This window comes from Dromiciops gliroides, chromosome 2 (genome assembly GCF_019393635.1).
Source record: "Dromiciops gliroides isolate mDroGli1 chromosome 2, mDroGli1.pri, whole genome shotgun sequence".
NCBI classification, from domain to species: domain Eukaryota; kingdom Metazoa; phylum Chordata; class Mammalia; order Microbiotheria; family Microbiotheriidae; genus Dromiciops; species Dromiciops gliroides.
This window is the reverse complement of record NC_057862.1, coordinates 238,217,619-238,243,655: the sequence shown is the minus strand read 5'-3', so window position 1 is coordinate 238,243,655 and position 26,037 is coordinate 238,217,619. Positions and strand designations below refer to the sequence as shown.

The 26,037-nt window shown below is 43.1% G+C and overlaps 1 protein-coding gene across 3 annotated transcripts in view; it reads right to left on the bottom strand.

Annotated features, from left to right (window-relative positions):
- MIDEAS (mitotic deacetylase associated SANT domain protein) overlaps positions 1–26,037 on the bottom strand; it is a 133,273-nt gene that overhangs the window by 66,740 nt on the left and 40,496 nt on the right. The window contains exon 1 of one of the 3 annotated variants that reach the window (XM_043985416.1): positions 11,039–11,408. The exons of 1 other annotated variant lie outside the window; for it this stretch is intronic. The gene's annotated coding sequence lies outside the window, so the exon portion shown is untranslated. Of the gene's footprint in view, positions 1–11,038; positions 11,409–26,037 lie in introns of those variants that run through there. One more of the 3 variants, XM_043985420.1, reaches the window with a different exon arrangement.

The window sequence follows — 26,037 nt, the reverse complement described above, 5'->3', positions numbered from 1 at the left end:
ACCAGCAGAGAGGGTTAGGACTCCCAAAAGGTTGGCAGGAGCTGCAGGGAAATTGATTCCTCAAGGGGTGAGGTATGGGTGTGGACTCATGAGCAGGATTGCAAAGTTTTGTTGCAAAAGGTTGAAAACACTCTAGCCCAGATTGGAGCAGCTGAGCCCTTTCCCTCAACGGGGGCAGCTGATGACGACTAGGTCAGGTTTTTAGAACAAAGTTGGATACAGCAGGAGATTGAAATTCAATTAGATTCGACAAGATTGTAGTAAGTACCTACTATGTGGGAGACTTGATGCCATCCGCGGAGGGGGTTTCCACACTGGGACCCCCCCATACAAATGAACTCACAATGCAGAAATAAGAAAAGTTACAGGGTGATTGTCCTCAAGTGTTCCTAGAAAAACTTAAAGGCTATGGAAAAAAGGGTGGAGGATATATAACATTTTAACCAATAAGAAAATGGAAGATCATTTGATGACAGGGAGCAATGACAATTAAAACTAAGGGGATCCAGGGCAGCTAGGTGGCGCAGTGGATAAAGCACTGGCCCTGAATTCAGAAGGACCTGAGTTCACATCCAGTCTCAGACACTTGACACCAGCTGTGTGACCCTGGGCAAGTAACTTAACTCTCATTGCCCCGCCCAAAAAAACCAAAACAAAACAAAACAAAAAAACTAAGGGGATCAGGAAAGGTTTCCCCAAGTAGATGGCATCCCTATCAGCCTTGGAATTCTCTCCCTCATGGTTTCATAACAGGGTGGGTGCTGGTAAATGTTTAACAATAGGCTCTATGAAAAAAAAAGTATGCATGACACACTTTTAAGTTTTAACTGCATTATTACCATTTTCCCATGGCTTTCTCAAGTCAGAACAACCAACAAAAACAATAAATCAAGACGTAATGTGTAGTATTTGTCTTTTTCTAGGGTGTAAATGGTCACACTGACAAATTATTTAACAATCAGCTCTAGCACACCAGTGCTTCATTAGCTTTCTCTTCAAGTCCCAGCTAAAATCCTACCCGCTACAAAAAGCCTTTCCCAATTCTCCTTAATGCTAATGCCTTCTCTCAGTTGACTATCTACAATTTATCTAGTATACAGCTTGTATGAACTTAATGGTTTGCATATTGTGTCCCTCATTAGAATGTGAGTGCACAGTCCCTGGCACATTTTAGGTACTTAATAAATGTTTGTTGACTTGGCTTGAAGGAAAGCCAATTGTAATTGTTTATTTTCCTCTCCAGAGATCTTATTTTCCACCATATCTTGGAAGGGGGAAGAGCAGCATCCAGGGAAAACCCCATTTTGGCTTAATATGGGCCTGTGCTTCCCCTAGGAGCCAAGGTCTGGACGGATGCCACTCCCCTCCCCCGACCTCAATTCTGGCCCCAAACTCCAGCCAAAGCTGAAAGGAACAGAGAAACAGCCTGGAAAAAATGTGATCACCAAAGTCCCTGAGGCCAAAGGGGAAAGGAGAACAGGACAGAGAGCACCTTAGCCAGGCCCAGAGCTGCCTGCAATGTTCCAGGAAGACGGGCCTACTGACTAACTGCAAGACATATTTGGGGAGAAGTTTTTTAACCAGTTACTGGGAAACTGCAAAACTCTTCTGTGCCCTCTTGTTCTCCCCCCTTGGAAATCATTCCTACAAGCCTAGCCAAGGCTGGGCACACACAAAGCCACCCAATCACATGCCAATGGGCAGAAAGAAGCCCAGGGGAAAAAAACCCAAACCAGCTGGCTTCCAAACTGTGGTAACTTTCTTATGTAATGTAGCTTCCCTCATTTTTTGTTTGTAAAAGAGAAAGCTTGAAGCACTGTGAAGCTTCAGCCCCGGCCTTCACTCCCCCATCAAACCTGCTCAGAGTTCATCCTCCAGAGTTCAATGGCCGTAGGTGGAGTCAAAAGAGGGAAGAATTGGAGGGTTTATCAACCTAAACATCCTGAATGACCCTCCCAAATGACACTTCGCTAGCTGAACGCAAAGCTTGGGTGTGTTCTGGGATCTGGGCCAGCATACATAACCTGATGTCACTAAAAGGCTACCCCATTTTTCTAGTACTAACCCTATGGTACTGGGCTAGAGAAGACCCTCCACTTGCCCTCCAAACCCCAGCTAAAAATGGAGACCTGGTAACAGGCCAAGATACCCAAATGATTTTTTCTCCAGAAAATCAATTATTTGATGAGTATTTATTAAGCCTCTTAAAGGGTGCTGGGAATACAAAGCCAGAGAGAAACAGTTCTTACCTTCAACTAGCTTACATTTCCTAGTGGTTGGACAAGGGTCAGCTCTAGGCCTACTGGGCTTTACTTTCAAACACAGAAGATTTGCAGGAACAGGGTTTTCCTGGGGCAAGAATCCAGGGAGGTTGGAAATGACCCATTTAATTTTAATCACCCAGTAATAATCACTCAGACAGCCCCAGTGGCTCTAGTACTTCAAGAGGAGCCTAGCAAAGATAGAATTTCCTTTCCAAGCTGGAAGCAAGCAGAGTCAAGAGTTAGATGAGGTGGAAGTTGGTAGAAAGGTCATTTCAGGTTCACAGATGCAGCTATTAGGCCCAGGGAATATTACAAAGTCAGAGGAAGACAAAAGTGCTAAAAAAAAACCCATTCAATCAATCATTAAACATTTATTATTAAATGTTTATTATGTGCCAGGTACAGTGCTAATTACTGGGAATTCAAAAAGAGGCAAAACACAGTCCCCTGTGCTCAGGGAGCTTATAATTTAATGGGAGGGGGAAAATATGTACAAACAAGCTATATACAGGATAGGGACAGCCAGGTGGCTCAGTGGATAGAGTGCCGGGCCTGGAGTCTGGAAGACCCGAGTTCAGATTCAGCCTCAGACACTGTGTGATCCTGGGCAAATCACTTGACCCTGTTTGCCTCAGTTACCTCATTTGCAAAATGAGTTGGAGAAGGAAATGGCAAACCACTCCAGTATCTTTGCCAAGAAAATCCCAAATGGGGTCACAAAGAGTCATCTGACACAACTGAAATGACTGAACATATATAGAATAAATAGGAAATAATTAGCGGAGAGAAGACAAAAATACTCCTTTTAATCTGCGGAACTGCCTCTAGAAGCCACATCTAGCATTTGAGGACACAGGTCCTACCATCCATGCCCAGAGGTTAATAATGATGATAAATGACATCCAAATGGCACTTTACAAATATTAGCTTATTTAAGGCTCACAACAACCATAGGAGGCAGACGCTTTCTGTGATTGTTGGGTTTATTTTTTTGGACTGGACCTGTGATTTCCTCAGTGTGGGGGGCTCTCAGTGAGCAGCTAACAAAACAGAGTAACACTTTTTCTGCCATTTATAGTCTTAGATAAGTACTGAGAAGCTGTGACTTGCCCAAGGTTAGTTACCCTGTCCAGGGACACAAAGTTGTGTCAGAGGTGGGGCCTGAACCAAGGTTAGGTTTTCCTGATTCTGAGGTCAACTCTCTTTCCACTATGACACGTATTATTAAAGGTATTATACCCATTTTACAAATAAGAAAACTGAGGCTCAGACACTTGCTGCCCATAGAGGAACAATTAGTAAATGTCAGAGGTGTGGAATCTGAAACTAGGTCTGTGGCCTCCAGGACCACTCCCAAGCACTATGCAAAGTTGTCCCTGCATAGCAAAGGTTTTAGATGAGGGAGAGCCCAGTAGAGCTTTGCTAGAAGTCATTTGCTATTAAGGTATCGAAGCAAAAAGGGGTGGGGTGTAAGGAAATGTGTGTTACAGTCACTGGCTCTAAAAGCCAAAGCTACTGTCAGGAAGATTTCTCTGCTCCCTCCAATCCAGAGAGATGCCCAGAAAAAAAAATTGGTGGGGAGGCAATTAGGATTAAGTGACTTGCCTGGGGTCCCACAGCTCCTAATGGTTGGAGGCTGGATTTGAACTCAGGTCCTCTTGACTCCAGGGCTGATGCTTCATCCACTTCGCCACCTAGCTGCTCTAACAGATGCCAAACTGATATTTTTTAAACTCAGATCTGACCAAATCACACCCCTATTCAAAAAATTGTCAGAGCTACTTATTGTTTTTAGGACAAATACAAACTCTCCAAGTCTTGATATTTCATGTCTACCACAATCAGGCTCCTACTTCCCTTTTATTTCATATCCCCCACCCCCACCCCTTTCACTCCCTGTTCCAGTCAAAGTTGACCCAGTAGCAGTTCTCCATACACAGCCTTCCTCTTACCTCTGTGCCTGAACAGGTGGGACCCTCTATGTCTGGAAAGCATCCTCTTTTCATTTCTACCTCTCATCTCATCAAATGAAATATTTGTAAAGTGCTTAGCACAGTGCCTGGCACATAGTAGGTGTTGAATAATCGATAATTCCCTTCTACAACTTCCCCTCCACTTTTCAGAATTCCTAACTTAAATTCCTCCCCATAGTAAAAGCCTTTTTTGACCCCATAAGCAGCAAACTGTTTTCCTTGAGGAATTGTTCTGCATTGCCTTGTAAATAACATTGGAATTGTAATAATATTTATCTGTCTACTTGATGTACTCTTCTTCCCCCATTCAGAATATAAGCTTTCTGAGGGCAGACATTGTCTCCCTTTTGTCTTCATCCCCCTTAACCTAGCACATGATACTTCTTTGTTGAGTATTGACTTTAATATTCAAAGTTCATCTGTACAGAAAGTTCTGTACACAAGAAGTTCACCTTCTCCAGCTGCCGGTCACCTCAGATGCAGATGATTTTAATAAGAGTTTATGATTCCAAGATGTTCGTTGCCATATCCCACCCCCACTGGCTAGAATTTAATACACAACAACCCATTCAGTTCACTGTCACCAAGGTCCTAATGTACCCCAAACAAAAGGTGTTGGGCAAGTTTTCAGAGACCCTCTCCCAAGAAGCCCCAATACCCCTGGGGAGCTTGGGTCTGTCTCTAAATCCAGCCCTGCCTATATCACCAAGAGAGACATTTATAACAATGTCACCCCGCTCAATGGCCCCTTTGCTGTTGCTTCAGACAGCTCCCACCAGGAGACCGGAGGTAGGCTCATTAAGGCAGGAACTGTAAGGCATAGTGGAAAGAGCATTTGTTTTGGACTCTCGGCTTTGGTATTTAAAACTTAAGTATTTTGGTCAAGTCACTTGCTTCTTTGGCTCTCAATTTCATCATCTGTAAAATGAAGATGTTGGACTCAATGGCATCTAAGAATCCCTTCCAGCCCTAAATCTACGATCAAGAGTCAGCTATCTTCAAGCTGGATCAAATCCAGCTCTGAGGTAGGCAAGGCCTTTGTCTTCCCTAGACAGTCAAGGGTATAAGGGATAGATTGTTGGGCCTGGAGTCAGGAAGACCAGAGTTCAAATCCAAGGCATAATGTTTTGTGTGAGGCAATGAGGGTTAAGTGATTTGCCCAGGGTCACACAGCTATTAAGTGTCAAGTATCCGAGGTCAAATTTGAACTCGGGTCCTCCTGAATCCAGGGCCGGTGCTTTATCCACTTCACCACCTAGCTGCCCCCAGAGTTCAAATCCAAACTCAAACACTTACTGGGATCCCAGGCATGTCACTTCCCCTCTGTTAGCCTTGATTTCCTCATCTGTAAAGTGGAGATAATAACACATCTACCTTTGAAGGTGGTTGTGAGGAATAAATGAGGGAAGTTCCTGGCACATAGTAAAAACTATAGAAATGTTTATCGCTCCCTGGAAACTGGACCACTAGTGCTGGACCACATTCAGGAAACAACAATCTTTACATGATGATCACAGCCTTAATTCCAAGTCCTAGGAGATTTGGTTGAAGGAACTAGAGATGTGTAACCCTAAAAAGCATAGGGGTTGGGGCAGCTAGGAGTCGCAGTGGATAAAGCACCAGCCCTGGATTCAGGAGGATGTGAGTTCAAATCCAGCCTCAGACACTTGACACTTACTAGCTGTGTGACCCTAGGCAAGTTACTTAACTCTCATTGCCCTGCTCCCCGCCCCCCCCCCCAAATCGTACGGGTTGAGAGTCAATAGCTCTTTTAAAGGGTTGGTGGGGTAAAGCAGGGATTTGACCTGGGCAAAGAAAGATGGGTGAGTTGCAAAGAAGCAATTTTAAGACAGAGATTAGATTAGGGTAAAATGGTCTTTCTCGGAAGGTGGTAGGTTCCTCCAGCCTTCAGGCAAAGGGTGGGCTGACTCTTGTCAGGTAGATAACAGTTGATGTTCCCTCGAATTCTGAAATTCCATGATCAATGACCTGCTCACAAAATCTAGCCTACAAATTTTTAAATGGAATATATTCTAACTCCTGAACCTCACTCCCAACTCTCTTTCTCCCAGACCTTCCCCCCACTTCCTCCCCCCCACCCCTTTCCTGGGTCTTGAGACCTCTAGTTATAAGATATGGGCTTTGGATATGGAAAAGGCACAGAATGGTATCTGGCTTTCTAGAAGTTCTTTTTACTTTTCAACTCCCACCCATCACCCTATTCACAGCAGCTTTATCTTAATTCACTGCCCCATATTTTGATCTTTTGCTCACATAAATGTCACATTCTTCCATGGATACTTGCATCTGTAGGCATCAAAGCTGTACAGCTGATTCGAATGCTGGATTTAGGAGGCAGAAGACCTAAGTTCAAATCCTGACTCAGACACAAGCTATCTTGTAAGGCACTCAAGTCATTTAACCTCTCAGTTTCATTTTTCTCATTTGTAAAATGGGATAATAATAGCCCCCTACCTCACAGGGTTATGATCATAAACCACTTTACAAACCTTAAAGCACTATATAAATACTGGCCATATTTCTGCCCTCTATATAAGTCCTTCCTTGTTGTTTCCAACAAGCTGACAAATGTCTGATTAGGTCAGTATGGCCTTAAATAACATGTAACTGAAAGTCTATCCACTCAGTTTGAGGAGTTAATTGGTTTACCTCTGAAAAAAAGCTAAACTGGGTTTATCCCCATTTCCCTGGGATATAACCACAATTCAAGCACTTATTAAGTACCTGCTGTGTAAATTATGTGTTAGTTGCTAGGTGCCCAGAACACAAATGACTCTTACCCTACCCTCAAAGGAATTTATAATAATATAATCATAGAACTGGAAAGAACACCAGTGACCATATGCCAACCATTTCATCCTACAGATTGTATAAGTGACTTGATTATGGTCTCATAGATAGTAAATATCAAAAGTGGGATTTCTCCTCTTAATTCCAAACCAGTACCCATTCCATAGCATCATACTTATCTAAACAAACAGCTTATAGCAACATGCAGGAGATAAGAGTACACAAGTAAGTCCAATGAAAAGTCAAATGTGATAAATATACAGGAAAAATACAAAGAAAAATGCTCTGACCTAAGAACCTAGGAAGAACCTAGAACCTAGGAAGGAGATATTATTAGAGATAAATTCTTTCTGGCAGAGAGATCAGGAAAGGCTCCATTGGAAGGGGCTGCTCCTGAGCTAAGTCTTTTTGGGGTTTTTTTTTTAGTGGGGCAATGAGGATTAAGTGACTTGCCCAGAGTCACACAGCTAATAAGTGTCAAGTGTCTGAGGCCAGATTTGAACTCAGGTACTACTGAATCCAGGGCCGGTGCTTTACCCACTGAACCACCTAGCTGCCCCCCCCCCCCCCAGCTAAGTCTTAAAGGAGTGTCTTTCAGGGAATGAAGGGAAAGGGCAAGTTCCAGAAACGGAGTCGTTCGGCTTGACTAAATTCAAACGTGAGAAGATCCTTCTAGGATATAGGTATATTTTCATTTGCTCTGGAGCACTGATCATCACATTTCATTTGTAGGGGAGGTCACATTGGTGGAGTGGGGGGAAAAAAAGGCATTTAAAGATGGGAAAACCCAAGTCCTATTACTAGATCTACACTGACTGACTGTATGACTTGTAAGCTTTTGTGGGCCTCAGTTTGCTCATCTGAAAAAATGAGATGGTTAGACTATTATCTCTAGGATCTCTTTCAACTTAACATTGTATGACTATGTGGTTCTGAGAAGGGGGAAGGGAAAGCCCGAATCTTTAATAGTCCTACCCCACAGAATCTAGAAGCTATCTAGGGACTTGCTTGGCTCAGGGCTAACGCTTTTTGTCCTAAAGCCTTGAAGGTCCCCATGGCCAGAAATTCTGCCTATTCATCTGCCTCTCTAAATGAGCTTGGGGGTAGCCTGGAAATTAAGACAGAAAGTCCTTGAACTAGATCCTTGGTCCAAGGGAGCTTCTCTGTGCCCTGCCTGAAAGAGATCTCAAAGCATACTTACCTAGCCAGTCCCAATGAGCTGCATCTTTCACTAGCAACCCATGCCTGAGTCCAGAGGCTTCTCCTTAATCTGCATGAAGCATGTTGTCTTTTCCCCTCCATTTATTAAAAGAAGCAGCCCACAGCACCAAATGCTGGAGTTATTTTTAAATCCTGTGTTTAAAAGTTAAATTGCCTCCTACTGTGTTCCAGTAAAGCAACTCAGAAAGCCCCCTCTCCCCTAGCTCTGGAAGTAAGGGGGTTATGGTATGCAAGGCCAATAGATGTCGGAGGGAGGCAGCATTCTGCATTTGCCCTTTGTGAGACTTGTGGAGCTCAGAGAATGTCAAGTGGTCAACTCCTCCAGGGGTTTGGGGGGAAACCTCTGATTCCAAGAAAGAGGGAAGATTGGGGTCCTAAAAGCCAAGATTATTATTTACAACCTAATCATACTAGGAAATGTAACATAGCCCCAACATGTTAACATTCAATTGGGCTAACAATCTATCATTGTAATTTAATTTTTTACTTATCTTTTCTTCATTGCTCATGGAAGAAGGCAAAAAATGAACCTGGAATTGCTCAATCTTTTTATCTTAAGATGTTTAGCAGGGGAAATCTAAACCTTCCTTTCTCCTCATTCAGTACCATATCAGACCACATGGGAGATGAAGGAAACTAATTAATTGGCATGGTGGATAGAGCTGGACCTGAATTTAAATATAGTCTCAAATAGCTGTGTGACCCTGGACAAGTCACTTAATCTCATCTACTTCAGTTTCTTCATCTGTAAAATCAAGATAAGTCTCTTACCTCCCAGGGTTATTATGAGGATAATATTTGTAAAGTACATTGCAAACCTTTAAGTGCTATGTAAACACTAGCTCTTATTATTGTGACCTACATCTGGACTACCACTTCTGAAGGGCCACCTTTTACCACCTCTGGAGGCTACCAGGGTAAGATGGTTAATAATTAGACTTGTTTGGGCTAATCTACTTATTGCCCCTACCTACCCAGCCCAGAGGCCTTCCTGGCTCCAATGCTTTCTTTTCCTATTTCTAATAAGTCCATTTCCCCTCATAGGAAAGGACCCAAAGTAACCAACCAAAGGCAGTACAGATTCAGCTGTAGTCTTCCAGCTAGGGCTCATGAAGACACAGGAGGGGAACCCGGGAACATGAATGTTACTCTTGTGCAAAATGCATTCCCTTTTGTGCGAGGCACAGAGACTTTTGTGGAAGCCTTGTTCCCTGGGATTAGCCCTCTATCCGGCCCCCTCCTCCCCCCCCAGCTGCAGCAACTTCTAGGACAGATGTAGATCTTCATTGCCAGACTGGGGCCTCCATCCCAGACTGCTGTCACCCCAACCTCTTCAGTTGAAGTCCACTGAGCAAGGCCAATTTAGAACGAGAACCAGGAAGTCACAAAGTTATAAGGGGAAATAATTTTTCCTTTGACCAGGCAATGCTTAAAGTGGAGTCTCACGTATAATTGTGATTGCTTGCAGCCTAGTGGAATCTTGAGGCGCCTCCAGCAGACCAGCCTTTTGGAAACCACCCCCAAAGCTGCAACAGGTCTCCCTATACCTTACATCCTGCACGCTCATAGTATCCTGTTCACCAAGTGGGGTGAGGAGAGGAAGAATGTTCAGAAAGCAGGGTTGGTGCCGGCAGAACTTGGGGTTACTGGGGAAGCGGAGAGACTCCACGGTGGGCTACAGAAACTGGCTGCACAGAAGGATCCTAGAGATGCAGATCCCAGAAGGTGCAGAAGGCAATTCTGGGCAGCATGCAACCTTAGTTCCAGCTTCTTCCTCAAATATCAAAAAAGAAAGAAAAACAATCCCCAAACTAAGCTCCTCGTGGGCCTCTAGGCTACTAAACCCAGAGCCGACAGCCTCCCGATAGGACTGGCCTAGCCTTTTATCGTGGAGGCAGGGGAGAGGGGTGCGTGGGAGTTGGGGGGGGGGTCTGGATGACAGGTCTGAGGTGCGCCAGCAGAGTCCGTGTGCCGGGGGCGGCTCTAAGCCCGCCTGCCTAGAGTCCTTGCAGCCTCTGCCTCTCCATCCGCTTGCCCTCATTCCCACCAGGGTATGGCCCTGCTCCCAGAGACTCAGGGAGTAAAATGCCGGCGAGGAAATGGGTTTCTCGCATCATTCACCCTCCCTTCCCAACTCCGGAGCAACCGTCCCGTCCCGTCCCAAGCCCGCCAAAGGCCAAACCACTGCAACTCGCAAGCGTCACTCCCTCCCGTAGCCACCGACTCTCCCTCCCTCTCAAAGGGCCAGTGTAGCTGCCCAGGCCATCGCGTTCCACTGAGGCTAAAAGGAGCAGCCCGAAAGCCGCGGGCGCCGAGTGCCCCCAGTCGGAAGGATTTTCCGCTGGTGGCCGCGCCCCGGCTGGTGGAGACAAGAGGGACTGAGCTGCGTAGCTGCACAAACAGTCCGTTTGCACGCACACGCAGCAGAGGGAGGGGGGAGGGGGCGAGGGGAAACACACGCGCGCGCGCACATACATACACACACACACACACACACTCACACTCACACGCACCGCGACCCACAAAAGTTATCGGGCACCGAAATCTCCCAGAGCCATCACCACTCAGAGGTTGGACGCCCACCAGCTCCAGGCCCCGGCTGCACGTCTGCAGCCGGATCAGCCCCGGCCACACCATCCTCGTAGCAGCCACTGCTTGCATGCAGCCGATCCCGACCCGCAGGGGCTGGGGCTAGCAGTGCTCGGCGGCGGCGGTGGCGGCGGCCAGGCCTCTGGGACCCTGCAGGGGCCCGGGAGGTGTCACACTTACCCCGCGCCTGCCCCGAAGACCAGGAGCGGGCCGGCAGGCTCCGGTCTAGGCTTCCTTTCCTGCTGCAGTGGATTGATTTCGATCTCCCGGGGAACCACCAGCGGCTTGCACGCACCTCCCCAAATTTAAAAACAAACCGACGCTCGCTGCCCACCCCCTCCTTCCTGACTGATGGGCCCTCTGTCCCCGGGTCCTGGGAGGGAGGGAGAGAGAAGTTTGCTTGCAAATCCCCGTCGTCCCGTCGTCACCCCCGGGTTCGCCGTGCAAGGAAGGGCTAAGTCCTGCTCTGAGTACCTGGTTCTCACAGAGCCCGTGTTTTCTCCCTCGCTCTCTCCCTCTGTGTCACCCCCAGCCCTGCGATGCAGTGTCAGGATTGCATGGCTCTGACTCATCGGTTGAGCTCACAGCTTGAAAAAAAAAAAAAAGAGGCGGGGGGGGGGGCGGGGGGAGCATGCAACAGCAGAGGAGGACTTCTGCTCTGGCGCTCAGAAAGGATTGCACAACCCAAACCTCCACAGCACAGCCCAGGGACACCCTCCAGCCGCACACACATGCACTACGGCGAACTGAAACCAGCTCTTCCACTTCATCAGCACTACTGTCTTATGATCTCGCCCTCCCCGGAGCAGGCCGGTCCCCGCCCACTTCCTGTGACCATATAAGGCTGGGAAAGGCGTTTTTAAAAACCACCAGCCTCTCCACCGAAGTGGGGATTTCCAGCATACCTCAGCTCCACTCAGGACTTCGATCTGCTCCCCTTTCAAATCTCCTCCGGGTCGGCCACCGTTTGGTCCGCCAGGATCCGGCTGGCCTATGCATTGCTTTCCCTGCAAAGCCCAAGGTCAGGAGGAGATGCTGACGAAATGTTTGGAAACCCATCAGCCTGCCAGGAAAGTGTCCCAGCCTGGGAAGTGTGGGGGGCGGGGTGGGGGTGGGGGAGAGGAGGGTGGCAGGAACAGAGAGGAGGGAAGAGGGAAACGAGGATCTCTTCCCTAAAGAAAATCCTCAATTTTTTTTTTTGGATGCGGTAGCAAGGCATAGTTCTTGCCCCTCCCCAACCCCTGCACGTCATTAGCATAGCACAGTATCCTCCACTTTCTGATTTGGTAGAATAAGAGCCTAGTGCTTGGAAAGAGAGGGAAGGGAGGCAGGCTTTTTAGCAGAAATCTTCTTGGAACCCACCTTGAAGGACCTATGCCTAAAAAAAAAAAATGTAGAAGTTACTGGGTTTTGCTTCCTAAAAGAGTTCTGGCTGTACTGGGACTAGACCCGATTCTCCCTCCACACCCTCAGTTTATACACTGTCCCTGTCTCCAATCCCACTGCATGCATGCCCAAAGAGGCTATGTATCCTTTCTCGTCCCGCCCCCAACCATGCTAATGTATTGAAGGGAGGAGGGGGCAGGGGAGGGGCAGTACTAGACAATCTGTAAAGTCCCTTGCACTTCTTACTCTAAAGCTCCCCCTTTACTTTGGTATTGGGTAGAGCTAACAGAGTTTGGGAAAAGAACTCCAAAGAAAAGGAAGTGATGACTCCAAGCTTATAGTCTTTTGGAGAGCCAAAGTGGCCACACTCTGAGGGGGCATCTACAATAGAGCACTGGGCCTGGAGTCTGGAAGACCTAATGTGAGTTCGAATCCTGCCTCAGACACTTACTAGCTATATGACCCCAGGCAAGCCACTTAACCTCTTTTTACCTCAGTTTCCTCAACTGTAAAATGGAGATAATAATGGTTCCCAACTCCCAGGGTTGTTGGGAGCATCAAATAGGTCAATATTTGTCAAATTATTTAGGTGCTTAGTAAATGTTTGTGTCCTTCCTTCCCTTTAACCAATTCTGACTATTCCCAAGAGGGTGTGATTAGCAGTAAAGAAAGATTTTTCTAGGGGTGGCAGAGGTAGAGGCCACAGTAAAATAAACTTGTCTAGTGGTCCCTCATCTGTTTTCCCCTCCTTCTTTACATCCTAAGGAAAAGAAATGTCAATCCTCCTCTCATCTTCACCCAGTTTCCTGCAGCATTCACAAGAAGGAAAGGAGAAAGCAATTTCAGGAGTGTGGTCCTGGGGATACCACACAGGCAGAGGATGAACCAGGGATCAGCCCGTTCCATCCAAAGAATGCTTTTCATTGTGGCATAGTAGCCTCGGAGTCAGAAATATCACTTCTGTCACTTTGGGTAAATCTGCATCTGTTTTGTCATCTGTAAGCTTCCTTAGGGCTCTAACATTCTAGGATTCTCTAAGCCCGATGTCTTGGGTGAGGTAAACAGGTGTGTAGAGATTACCTCCACCTGAAACCTCTTCCCTGGAAATGCTTTACCTGCTTGGGAAGGCAAGTCCCAAGTCTTTGTAGCACCTGCTCTAGATCTGAAAGTAGATATTATTTCTACTGGGTGTTAACTTTGAGGTGTGGAATATACAATCTGGATTTTAAATCCTTTCTGGAAAAGGAAAGGAAAGAAATCAATAAGCATTTATTAAATATCTACTGGGGGCAGCTAGGCAGTGCAATAGATAGAGCACCACGCCCGATGTGAGGAAGACCTGAGCTCCAATTCTTTTTTTTTTTTTTTAGATAGGCAATTGGGGTTAAGTGACTTGCCCAGGGTCACATAGCTAGTAAGTGTTAAGTGTCTGAGGCCGGATTTGAACTCAGGTACTCCTGACTCCAGGGCCGGTGCTCTATCCACTGTGCCACCCAGCTGCCCCCATTTTTTTTTTAAGCTGAGCTCCAATTCTACCTCAGACACTTTCTAGCTGGGCAAGTCACTTAACCTTGTTTGCCTCAGTTTCCTCATCTGTCAAATGAGCTAGAAAAGGAAATGGCAAACTACTCTAGTATATTTGTCAAGAAGACCCCAAATGGGGTTATGAAGAGTCAGACTCTACTGAAAAAAACGAACAATAAATAATATATTACATTTGAAGTGATTTACAATTTATACAGCACTTTCCCATAAATATACTGGTGTTCCTTCTCTCATTTGACCTTCAAAACAATAACTCCCACTTTACCTAAAACTCATCACAATCAATCTGGCCTAAATTTCCTCATCTGTAAATTCCTGGTACACCTCATTAGTACCTCCTGGTTTAAAAATTTTATGATTCTAGGGGGCGGCTAGGTGGTGCAGTGGATAAAGCATCGGCCCTGGATTCAGGAGTACCTGAGTTCAAATCTGGCCTCAGACATTTGACACTTACTAGCTATGTGACCCTGGGCAAGTCACTTAACCCCCATTGCCCTGCAAACAAAACAAAACAAAAACAACTTCAAAAAAAAATGATGATTCTAGGGGCAGCTAGGTGGCGCGGTGGATAGAGCACTGACCTTGGATTCAGGAGGACCTCAGTTCAAATCTGGCCTCAGACGCTTGACACTAGCTGTGTGACCCTGGGCAAGTCACACACAAAAAAATTACAATTCTAAGAAGTGATCCCGTGAAGCAGAAAGGGCAGGTATTATGGTCAAACAAAGTATCAGATTTGGAGTCTGAGGTTCAAGTGTTGGTACTACCTGGACAAACTGCTTTGGGCCTCAGTTATATTCCCTAAATTGAGGGCATCAAACTGCATGATGTTGATGATCTCTTCCATCTCTAAACCAAGTGTTCTATGAAAGTGAGTATAACAATTAAACCAACCTTGTAGATGAAAAGTAGAGCACAGGACCATGAGTCAGGATGATGAGTTCAAATCCTGCCTCAGAAACTTACTAGCTGTGTGACCATAAGTAATTTAGCCTTAGTTTCCTCATCTTTAAAATGTAAAATAATGGTACCCATGTCCCAGGGTTGTTGTGAGAATCAGAAGATAATATTTAAGTGCTTTGCAAACCTCTAAGCACTATATAAATGCTAGTTATTGTTTTTATGGTGGGCAGCTAGGTGGTATAGCAGATAGAGTGAGTCAGAAAGATTCATCTTCCTGAGTTAAAATCTGGTCTCGGACGCTTGCTAGCTGGGTCACCTTGGACAGGTCACTTAACCCTGTTTGCCTCAGTTTCCTCATATGTAAAATGAGCTAGAGAAGGAAATGGCAAACCACTCCAAAATCTTTGCCAAGAAAACTCCAAGTGGGGACATGAAGAGTTGGGCATGACTGAACAACTTTTTTTATTATAAAAGTGAATGTGGGGGACGGATAAAGCACCGGCCCTGGATTCAGGAGTACCTGAGTTCAAATCTGGCCTCAGACACTTGACACTTACTAGCTGTGTGACCCTGGGCAAGTCACTTAACCCCCATTGCCCTGCGCAAAAAAAAAAAAAAGTGAATGTGGGGCAGCTAGGTGGTGCAGTGGATAAAGCACCGGCCCTGGAGTCAGGAGGACCTGAGTTCAAATCCGGCCTCAAACACTTGACAACTTACTAGCTGTGTGACCCTTGGGCAAGTCACTTAACCCCAATTGCCTTAACCAAAAAAAAGAGTGAACATAGGAAGCTAACCCATGGACCTCAAGAACATTTTTTCTTTCTTCTTTTTTTCTACTCCTGAAGAACAGGGAAGCAGAGGAAGAAAAAACTAGAGCAATATGATGTTGTAAAACTCTTCAACACCTAATTTTTCACTTCAGAAGCTAAATGTACCAGCAAAGGTGCTCAGTCACATAAAATGTTTGGTGAATGAATGAATGAATCCTTTTTAACTATCAAGAGGTATTCTCTTCGGATTAAATGCTAGACTTGAAATCAGGAAAATCTGCATTCAGATACTACTTCTCACCCTTACTATCATGACATTGGACAAGTCACTTTATTTCTCTTTTCTGGGCTAAGTGGCAAAGTGGATACAGCACTAGTCTTGGAGTCAGGAGGATCAGAGTTCAAATCTGTCCTGTGACCCTGAGCAAGTCACTTAACCTTGTTTAACTCAGTTCCCTAATCTAGAAAATGAGAGGGTGGAGGAAATGGCAAACCACTCTAGCATCTTTGCTAAGAAAACCCCAAATGGGGTCATGAAGAGTGGGGACATGGCTGAAAGGACTCAATATTTGTTTAGAAGTGAATTAGATAAAAGTGAAACCAAGTGGTTATTAGTGTACAACTGCTATTTTGGCCTCCTCCAAAAAGAGCAGTTACAACAAAACTTACAGAATTGTTCATACCCTTTGAACCACAATATCTCTAGGGGGTGAATTTTCCAAAGATTTTTTTTTGAGCAAAAATTCAAGACAAAAATATTCTTAATGGCATCCAGCCTTTTTTTTTTTTTTAAGGGGGAGGGAGGAGACTAGGTCTCCCTAGTTCAACCAGGCTAAAAATGCAGTGGCCAGTCATAGGCCCAATCCTATGCAGATGAGCAGGGAAGCTTTGTCTTGTTCCATTTCTTGGACCTGTTTGTTCCTCTTAGGCACTCTAGTGCTTCTCTCTCCCAGGAACTTACCATATAGATGCCAGACTTAGTGGAGACACCTAATAAGCTTTAGCCCTACCACCGGGGCTCTAATGATCCACCACCCTCAGCCTCCCTAATAGCAGAGATTACAGGCACATTCTCTGTTTCACAGCACTATCTGTAGGAACAAAATATTGGAAATAAATGATTCACAACTATCAGGGAATGGCTAAACAAATTGTAGAACATGAATGTTATCCATTGGAGGCACTGGAAATGTCAATCTGGGGGAAAGACTTGGAAATGACATGGTTGTTATCTTCAAGTATTTGAAGGTCTGTCATACAGAGGGGAGACCAGCCTTTGGCTAGAGTAAGAGCAATGGGTAGGAGTTGTAAAAAGGCAAATATAGGTGGAAAAAAGGAAGAAAGAAAGAACAAGAGAAAGAGGAAAGAAGAGAGAAAAAGAAGGAAAGAAGGAAAGAGGGAGAGAAAGGAAGGAAGGAAAGAGAGAAAGGGGAAGGAAAAAAGGAAGGAAAGAAAAAAAAAAGAAAACTTGCTAATGATCAGACTAGACTAAAAGTGGAATAAATGGGCTGCCTCAGGAGGTCGAAGGTTCCCTCTATGAAGATCTCCAAAGAGAAGAAGACAATTTCTCATGGGGGGGTGGGCACGTAGGAGTTCTGGCCTGGACTTGTTGCTGTTTGTCCTTCCTTCTTGAAGAGGACCATGATATCGGAAGGTGATATGACTTGCAATCAATAGAATTTAAGTGAGGAAGAGCTGTGTAAGGTCACCAGCCTCACTATCTCCTTCAGAGCCATCTGATCCAGTGGCAAGATATATATAGAAGATATATATCTTCGCTTGAAGATGGCCTCGGATGATTGGCCTGGACTAGGTGGTCAAGGAAGACCCTTCCCAGTTCTCAAATTGTGTGAATATTACTATGCCATGCAAGATGACAAACACGAAGAATTCAAAGAAATGTAGAAAAAATTTGCATGAAGCGATACAGAATGAACAAAAGAAAACCCAAAGAACAATAGAGACAATGATTCCAGCTATATAAATGAAGGCAACTTTAAACAGTAACAAAACTCAGATCAAATACTTTGTACAATGTTGGGACTCACTTAGTAAAGTTAAACAAAGCACACGCCCTTCCTTTCTTTTAACAAATGGAAAACTACTAAAGTGTAAGATTTGTAAATACAAATCAGTGGCAATCCCTCTTTTAGGCTGTTTTCCTTAACTGTGGATTGAATTGTGAGTTTGTCAGGACTTGTATTTAGCAATCAAAACAAAACAAAACAAAACAAAAAACAGCACCTGCATCATAACCTTTTCAGGCCAAGTTTCCAAGAAGCCTAGACTTAATGCTGGTTGCTAGAAGATACACATGACGTTTGCAATGCTGGGTATCCAGTGCTAACCAACCCAAGTGACATATTCCTAACTAACTAGAAACCCTGCTCCAGAAATATATTGTTGGAAGAGTTTCCACTGCAAAGAGCAAAGATCCACAAGCAATGGTAGAGAAGCCTCTCTAGCTCTGGGCTCCCTTCCTCCCACAGTCTTCTTCTGTGGACCACTAAGCTTGGGTCAATGACCATGCAGAAAAGGGAGGATATAAGTGGCAAAGTGCATATGGCAGTGAGAAGCCAAAGACCCTCTGAGAAGCCTCAATCTAGCGGGTGTAGCACAGCCATTGTATTTTAGCTACAATCAACTCCAAAGCCTCCCATTCCAGGCATTCACATTAAGGATTTGGGTGGGGTGGGTGTGGTGAGATGAGATGAGATGAGATTAAATCCAAGAGGTTCAGGAATGAAATAAACTGGCTGGTAGGAAAAGAACACTTCTCTAAATAGGGACCGGATACACAATTGCAATGGTGCAGGGAATTCCCTGGTGAGGAAACTCCTTGTTACCAATTCAACACCTTCTCTGCAATTTAGCTTTAGAGCACAGCCTAAAAACTGAGGAGTTAAATGATATGCCTAGGGTCATGCATCCAGTTTGTAATAATGGTAGGACTTAGGTGGCTAGGTGGATAGAGCACTGGCCCTGAAGTTGGGAAGACCTGAATTCAAACAGAGCTTTAGACACTTACTAGCTGTGTGAACCTGAGCAAGTCACTTAACTCCAATTGCCTCCCCACCAAAAAAAAAGTTGGAAAAAATTGTAATTAAGGCTATAATAGAAATATAATGGTAATGATCATGTAAAGTAGAATGTGACAAATGCTACAGATGTGGTACCAAGTACTGCAGTAGTTCAGATGATTGGAAAATCAACACTAACAAGAGACTCCATGGAAGAAGTACCATTATTTGGGCTCTGAAAGAGGAGTAGCATTTCAACAGGAGAAATTCATGGAATTCATATGTAGCCAGAGTACTCAGGCATGTTCTAGGAAGGTCTAGTAAGTCCTTCCTCCCTCTGTTGTTAGTTCCCAGACTAGGTGTAAATTCTTTATTTTTCCAGTAAAGGAAGCCTTTGTTCTGGGCACGAACTCAAGTTATTACAGAGTCACAGAATTTAAGAGTTGAAAAGGACCTTAGTAGCCATCAAGTCTTACCCATACCTGAAAGAAACCTCCATTATAACAGCTGGCAAGTGGTCACCCAGTTTCTAATTAGAAACCTCCTAGGAGGAGGAACCTACCATCTCTCAAAAGGCTGACCATTCCTCTTTTAGACAACTCTAATTGTCAAGAAATTTTTTCTTGACCTCAACCCATCCTAAATTTGCCTATTTGTAATTTCCACTCATTGTTCCTGGTACAGTTCTCCTGGGCCAAACAAAAAAAGTCTAATCCATTTTCACATGAAAGCCCTTCCAATGCTTGAATACAGCAACTGAGTTCCTCCTAAATGCCGTCTTCTCTTGGCTAAATATCCCCACTGCCTTCAATATATCTTTGTATGATATGAACCCATCCTAGTTGCTCTCTTCTGAAAACTCTGACTTACCAATTTCCTAAACAGTAGTGATATACAGAATTGAACTCAATACTCAGGATAACAGCCTGATTAGACAGAACATATCTCCTTCCCCTTATTCCTGAAAGCTAAGGATCTCTCAATGCAGTCCAGGGTCAACTTCACTTTTTGGCTGGTACATCAAACTGCTGATGCATATGGAGACTCCAAGATACTAAAAACCCATTATCTTTTTCAGATAAAGTGCAATCTAACCATGCTTCCTGCATCTTGTCTTTGTGAAGCTAATTTGTTGAACCCTAGTGTAAGATTTTACATATATCCCTACTGAAGTTCATCTTTATTAGATTCAGCCTACCCTGTCAATATCTTTTTGGATCTTAATTCTGTTATCCCAGTGTGTGAAGCTATCCCTTCAAGTTTTTTGTGCCCTGAAAATGTGATAAGCATCCATTCTATGCCTTTGTTAAAGTCATTAAACTTCATGGGGATAAGCACAGGTCCCTGGAATACTTCATAGGAGACTTCTTGCCATATTGATGTGAAAGTTGTGATGTTTTGTTTTTTAAAGCAGTTGCCCAGTGATCTGTTAAGAAGGAAGGAAACGAGCATTTATTAAGCACTTACTATGTGCCAGGTGCTTTACAAATATTTCATTTGATCCCCACAATGACTCTGAGAGGTAGGTGCTATTATTCCCATTTTACAGATAAGGAAACTGAGGCAGACAGAAGCTAAGTGACTTGCCAGGATCACACACCTAAGAAATATCTGAGGTATTATTTGAATTTGGGTCTTCCTAACTCTAGAGTCACCTCTACCTTCTGTGCTATCTAGCCTCTAATAACTGCCATTAACAACTACTCTTAGAGTATGGCCATGTAACCAAGTCCTAAATTCACACAATCAGGTTATTTTTGTAGTCCATATTGCCCCATTTTTTTTTATAAGGAAAGAATGAGATACTAAAATCTAGGTGAACGACACCTACAACATTCCCCTGATTTGCCAGTTTAGTAACCCTGACAAAAAAAAGAAATAAGGTTAGTCTGGCATGAGCTATTCTTTTTTCTTTCTTAAGTTTTGAGTTTCAAATTTTATCCCTCTTTGTCTCCCTCCCCTTTCCCCTCCCTGAGGCAGTAAGCAATCAGGTATAGGTTATACATATGCAATTATGTAAAACATTACCACATATTAGTCATTTTGTATAAATGAACTTGAATAAAAGAAAAAATGAAAGAAAGTGAAAAATAGCATGCTTCAATCTGTGTTCAATCAATATCAGCTCTTTCTTTAGAGGTGGATAGTATGTTTCATCATTAGTCCTTTGGGATTGTCTTAGATAATTGTATTGCTGAGAATAGTCATTCATGGTTCTTCATCAAACAATATTGCTATCACCCTGTACAATATTCTCTTGGTTCTGCTCACTTCACTATGCATCACTTCATACAAGTCTTTCCAGACCTTTGAAATCATCCTACTCATCATTTTTTTGTAGCACAATAATATTCCATCACTATCATATACTTGTTTAGCCATTCCCCAATTGATGGGCATTCCTTTGATTTCCAATTCTTAGCCACTACTAAAAGAGCTGGGATAAATATTTTGGTACAAATAGGTCTGTTTGGGGGCAGCTAGGTGTTGAAGTGGATAAAGCACCGCCCCTGGATTCAGGAGGACCCAAGTTCAAATCCAGCCTCAAACACTTGACACTTACTAGCTGTGTTACCCTGGGTGAGTCACTTAACCCTCATTGCCCTGCAAAAACAAAACAAACAAATAGGCCTTTTTATCTTTTTGGGGATGTCTTTAGGATATAAACCTAACAGTGGTATTGCTGGATCAAAGGGTATGCACAGTTTTATAGCCCTTTGGGCATAGTTCCAAATTGCTCTCCAGAACAGTTGGATCTTTTCACAACTCCACCAAGAGTGGATTAGCATGACATGATCTATTCTTTTTTTTTTTTTTTTGGTGGTGCAATGAGGGTTAAGTGACTTGCCCAGGGTCGCACAGCTAGTAAGTGTCTAGTGTCTGAGGCTGGATTTGAACTCAGGTACTCCTGAATCCAGGGCTGGTGCTCTTATCCACTGTGCCACCTCAATGCCCCAGCATAACCTATTCTTGATGAAGGTTTCCAACATTATTGACAGTGGCTTTGCACTCTCATCCTCAACTTCTTTCAGTATTGCAGAATGTAATTCATCTGGGTCAGGTGACTTGAATTCATCAAAGGCAAGGAGGTGGCTCTTTACAATCTCCTTATCTGTCTTGGGTATCAACTTTCTGTCAGTCATTTTTGCTTTCTCATTCCTAGTCCAAAAGTCATTCTCCTTGGCAGAGAAAATCAAAATAAAACAAGAATTGAGCCACTTTTCATTCTCTCTATTGTTGGTGATCAACATTCCATCTATCTGAGCCTACCCTTTCTTTGATCTTCTCTTTTCTTCCAAGATGATAAAAATCATTTTATTGTCTTTAACTTCCTTTCCTCAGTTCTGAGCTTTAGCTTCCCAGACACAATTTTTATAGGACAAGATCTTTGCTTCCATCTACTGTATGTATGTTTCTAGATATATGTTGGTTTCTGAGGTCTATGTTTATCTATATTAGAGTTTCAGACAATTCCCATTTTTCTAACCCATTGACATTATTTCCCCTTGTGGATATTTTTTAAATTATCAAGAATTATTTTTGTCTTTCCTATATTTCTGTACCCACTTTAAAAAAAAAGAAGAGAGCAAGAAATACAGAACCCTTTTTCACAGAAGCATAGTCGAGATAAACTAATTCCCACATTGGCCATGTTGAAAAATGTGTTTCTGATTCTGTATACTAGTCTATCATCTCTCTGTTGTGAAATGGACAGTGTTCTTTATCATCAATGCTCTGGAATCATGGATGATCCTTGCACTGATCAGGGTTCATCAGAATCATTCATTTCCATATTATTGATGTTAGAGTATAAGCTGTTCTGATTCTACTCACTTCACTCTGTATCAGTTCGTACAAGTCTTCCTAGCACTTTCTTCATTTCTTACAGAAAAACAGTATTTTATTACATTCACATATCATAATGTGTTCAGTTAATCCCTTTGTATCTTCAGAATTTCATCCTTTGGGATTTCATATCCCTCCCTTGGTTTATTTCCTCTGAAGAATCTTAGCTCACAGAATCCTATAAACTCTTAGAGATCTGCTTTCCCAAAGTCTAGGGTGCATGTAAAACTAAACAGTTTTTCTAATCCTCTATCACAAACTCTAGGAAAGGTGGTTACATTTTCCTAGCATTCCTAAACTAGTTCATATGCCTGAGCCAGCCTTTAGATAAATCTGACTTGCACAGAGGTTGAGTAGCTAGCCCCAAAGACTTGTTCCAAAGAGAGGTTGGTATATCTTTACAATTCCTTCAAGAAACCACATGCAATGGAATTACTGACCAATTAAGGTAAAAAAACAACAACAAATCAATGGGGAGACAGAAAGATACAAAGAAGGCCCTATAGGGAAGCCAGGGCATCTGTATGGTCCCATCAGGAGAGAAGTAGCTGATAATAAGAGAAGGGATTAGAGGAGCTGTCCCACCTTACTCAGACCTGGGGGAACGGCCCAAGGCATGGGCTTCACCATATATATATATATATATATATATATATATATATATATATATATATATATATATATATATCTCTCAAAAGGGAAGAGGAATCTATCCTAAAGAGATCATAAAAAAGGGAAAAGGACCCACCTGTATAAAAATATTTATAGCTGCTCTTTTTGTGGTGGCAAAGAATTGGAAATTGAGGGGATGCCCGTCAACTGGGAAATGGCTAAACAAATTGTGGTATATGAATGTAATGGAATATTATTATGCCGTTAAGAAATGATGAGCAGGCAGATTTCAGAAAAACCTGGAAAGATTTAAGTGGACTGAGTGAAGTGAGCAGAACCAGGAGAACACTGAACACAATAACAGTAACATTGTGCTCTCCACATCCAGAAAAAGAACTATGGAGTCTGAATGCAGACCAAAGCATACTATTTTCACTTTTGTGGGTATTGTTATTGTTGTTTCTTCTTTCTTGTGTTTTTTTCCCTATTGTTCTGATTCTTCTCTCACAACATGACAAATGTGGAAATATGTTTAACCAGATTGTAATATATAACCTATATATCAGATTGCTTGCTGGCTTCAGGAGTGGGGAGGAAAGGGAGAGAGGAAGAAAAAAATTTGTAATTCAAAATCTTACAAAAATGAATGTGGAAAACTATCCTTACATGTAATTGAAAAAAATAAAATAAAATGCTCTATTAAAGAGGGGGGAAAAGGAAAAAGAATCAACACAATAGGGAGCCATGGTATGCATGAAGGTACTACCTGGATTTCTCTTTTCACTGTTACTGTGAATTGTGAACTCTATAGGTCTTAAGAGAAAATGGAACTTACTATAAGGACTCCTAGTGTGGCACTGTAACTCTAGAATGACTTTTTAGGCCCTAAGAAAGGTAGAGATGACCAAGAGCTTGACTTCCTAGCAATCCTGAATTCTTTCTGCACAGATGACCTCAACCTCAGGTGGAATTGTCAACAACACAGATGCCTAGAGGTCTGAAGCAGACGCTGACCAAAGGAGAGAATTACCTTAATAACCAAAAGGCTCAGATATGAGTCCTTTGTGTTTTCTGTTGGATTAAATAAAACCTATCCCATATTTTATATCTTGTTGGACTTGCATAAAAGCTGAGGGACCTTCTAGGGAAATTTAGTCAAATTCTGATGCTTTCAGGGAAATAATATAGGTGGGAGCATGACATAAAAATGATTGGAAAATGTCCTCGAGGTGAACCTAGGTCCCTGGTTTAATGGATCAGTTGAAATATAAGTTACATGTAGAATGTCAAAGCTAGAAAGCAATTTATCAATACTGAATTCAACCCTTCATTTTACAGATGAGGAACTTGCACATCAAAGTGGTAAAAATAACTTGTCCAAGGTCTTACAGAACCAGGCCTTGATCTCAAGAATGCTGTTGACTCCTAAGCTACTGTGTTTTTTTCCCAACTACATCAATGGGATAGAAAGAAGAGGTCAAGAGGTTAAAAGAAAGTTTCCTTCCCACCCTTTGCTCTTGACTTGGGGAAAGTCCCAGAAATCAAGTTTGGGGCAGACTGACACTGCAGAGTTAATGAAGCCTAAAATGAACATTTGTTTCTGGAATGGGCATTTCAGCAGCTCTTATAAATCAAATCAGGTCAAATCAACAAGCCCTTATTAAGTACCTATTACATGCCAAGCACTGTGCTAAATTCTGTATTGCTAAGGGAATACAACAAAGGGCAAAAAAAGTAGTCCCTGCCCTCAAGGAGTTTATATTCTAATTGTGGAGACAACATGCAAACAACAGTGTACAAAAAGACTGTGTGTATGTATACACACATATTTGTATATGTGTATACATGCCTATGTATATCTACATACATATACATACATGTGTATGTGTGTTTATACATATACACACATATATAATACATTTGTGATGAGTTTCAGAGGGAAGGCACTAGCATTAAGGGGCACCATAGAAGGCTTCTTGCTAAGGGCAGGATTTTGGCTAATACTAGAAGGAAACCAGGGAAACTAGAAGGTAAAGGTAAGCAGGAAGAGAATTCCAGGCAGAGGGGGCAACCAGTAAAAAGGCATTCAATGCCTATATAGATAGCTTAAGCAGCAGAAGAGAAAGGTTTAAAAGGCTAGTACCACATGTGACCTTGTTCAGAATAACATGCCCTTCTCTGGGAAACCTCTGTGTGCACACACACATACACACGTGCATTTGTGTGCATATGTATGTAGACATTATATATGTGTGTATACACATACTTATAACCTATATGGATTATAGGATTTAGAGCTGAATTCATCGAATCTAACCCCTTCAGTTTATAAAGAAGGAAACAGGTTCAGAGTAGTGTAGGGAATTTGCTTAAGGTCACATATATAGTAAGCGGCGATGCTGGGACTCAAATCCAGACCTCCTCCAGATCCAGCATTGTATCTACTATAGTACAACACAATCAGAATCTAACCTTACAAAAAAAAAAGAAAAAAAGGAAAAGAAAAAGAACCTAACCTTACTATATATACTAACATAAAACTTACTATATACAACTAACTTTACTGTAATGTAGAGAATTCTAAAGCATAAATTACGTACACTGGGGGGACAGTTGACTGTATATGAGTGCAGTTCCATGTTATTCAATTAACCAGGCAAAGGTTTAAAACATCAAACAGATCCTCAACATAGTCACTGCTGTCATTGCACTCTGAAGGTTCTTCCACTAACACCAAAACTTGAATTTGCTGTCTTCTTTGGTAATCCACCTCAGGGCTGAGCTCAGTATTTCAGAGTTCTTTTTTGAGAAGTAGTATCTTTTCCTATGGACAGCTAGGTGGGGCAGTGTATAGAGCACTGGGCTTGGAATCAGGAAGACCTTGAGTTCAAATTCAGCCTCAGACACTTATTAGCTGTATGATCCTGGGGAAGTCACTTAACCCTGTTTGCCTCAGTTTCCTCAGCTGGGGATGGCAAACCACCGCAGTATATTTGCCAAGCAAACCCCAAATAGGGTCACAAAGAGTCAGACATGACTGAAAAAAAAAATTATCAAACTTTTCCTAATGGGACCCCAGGTCCTCCCACCTAACCAC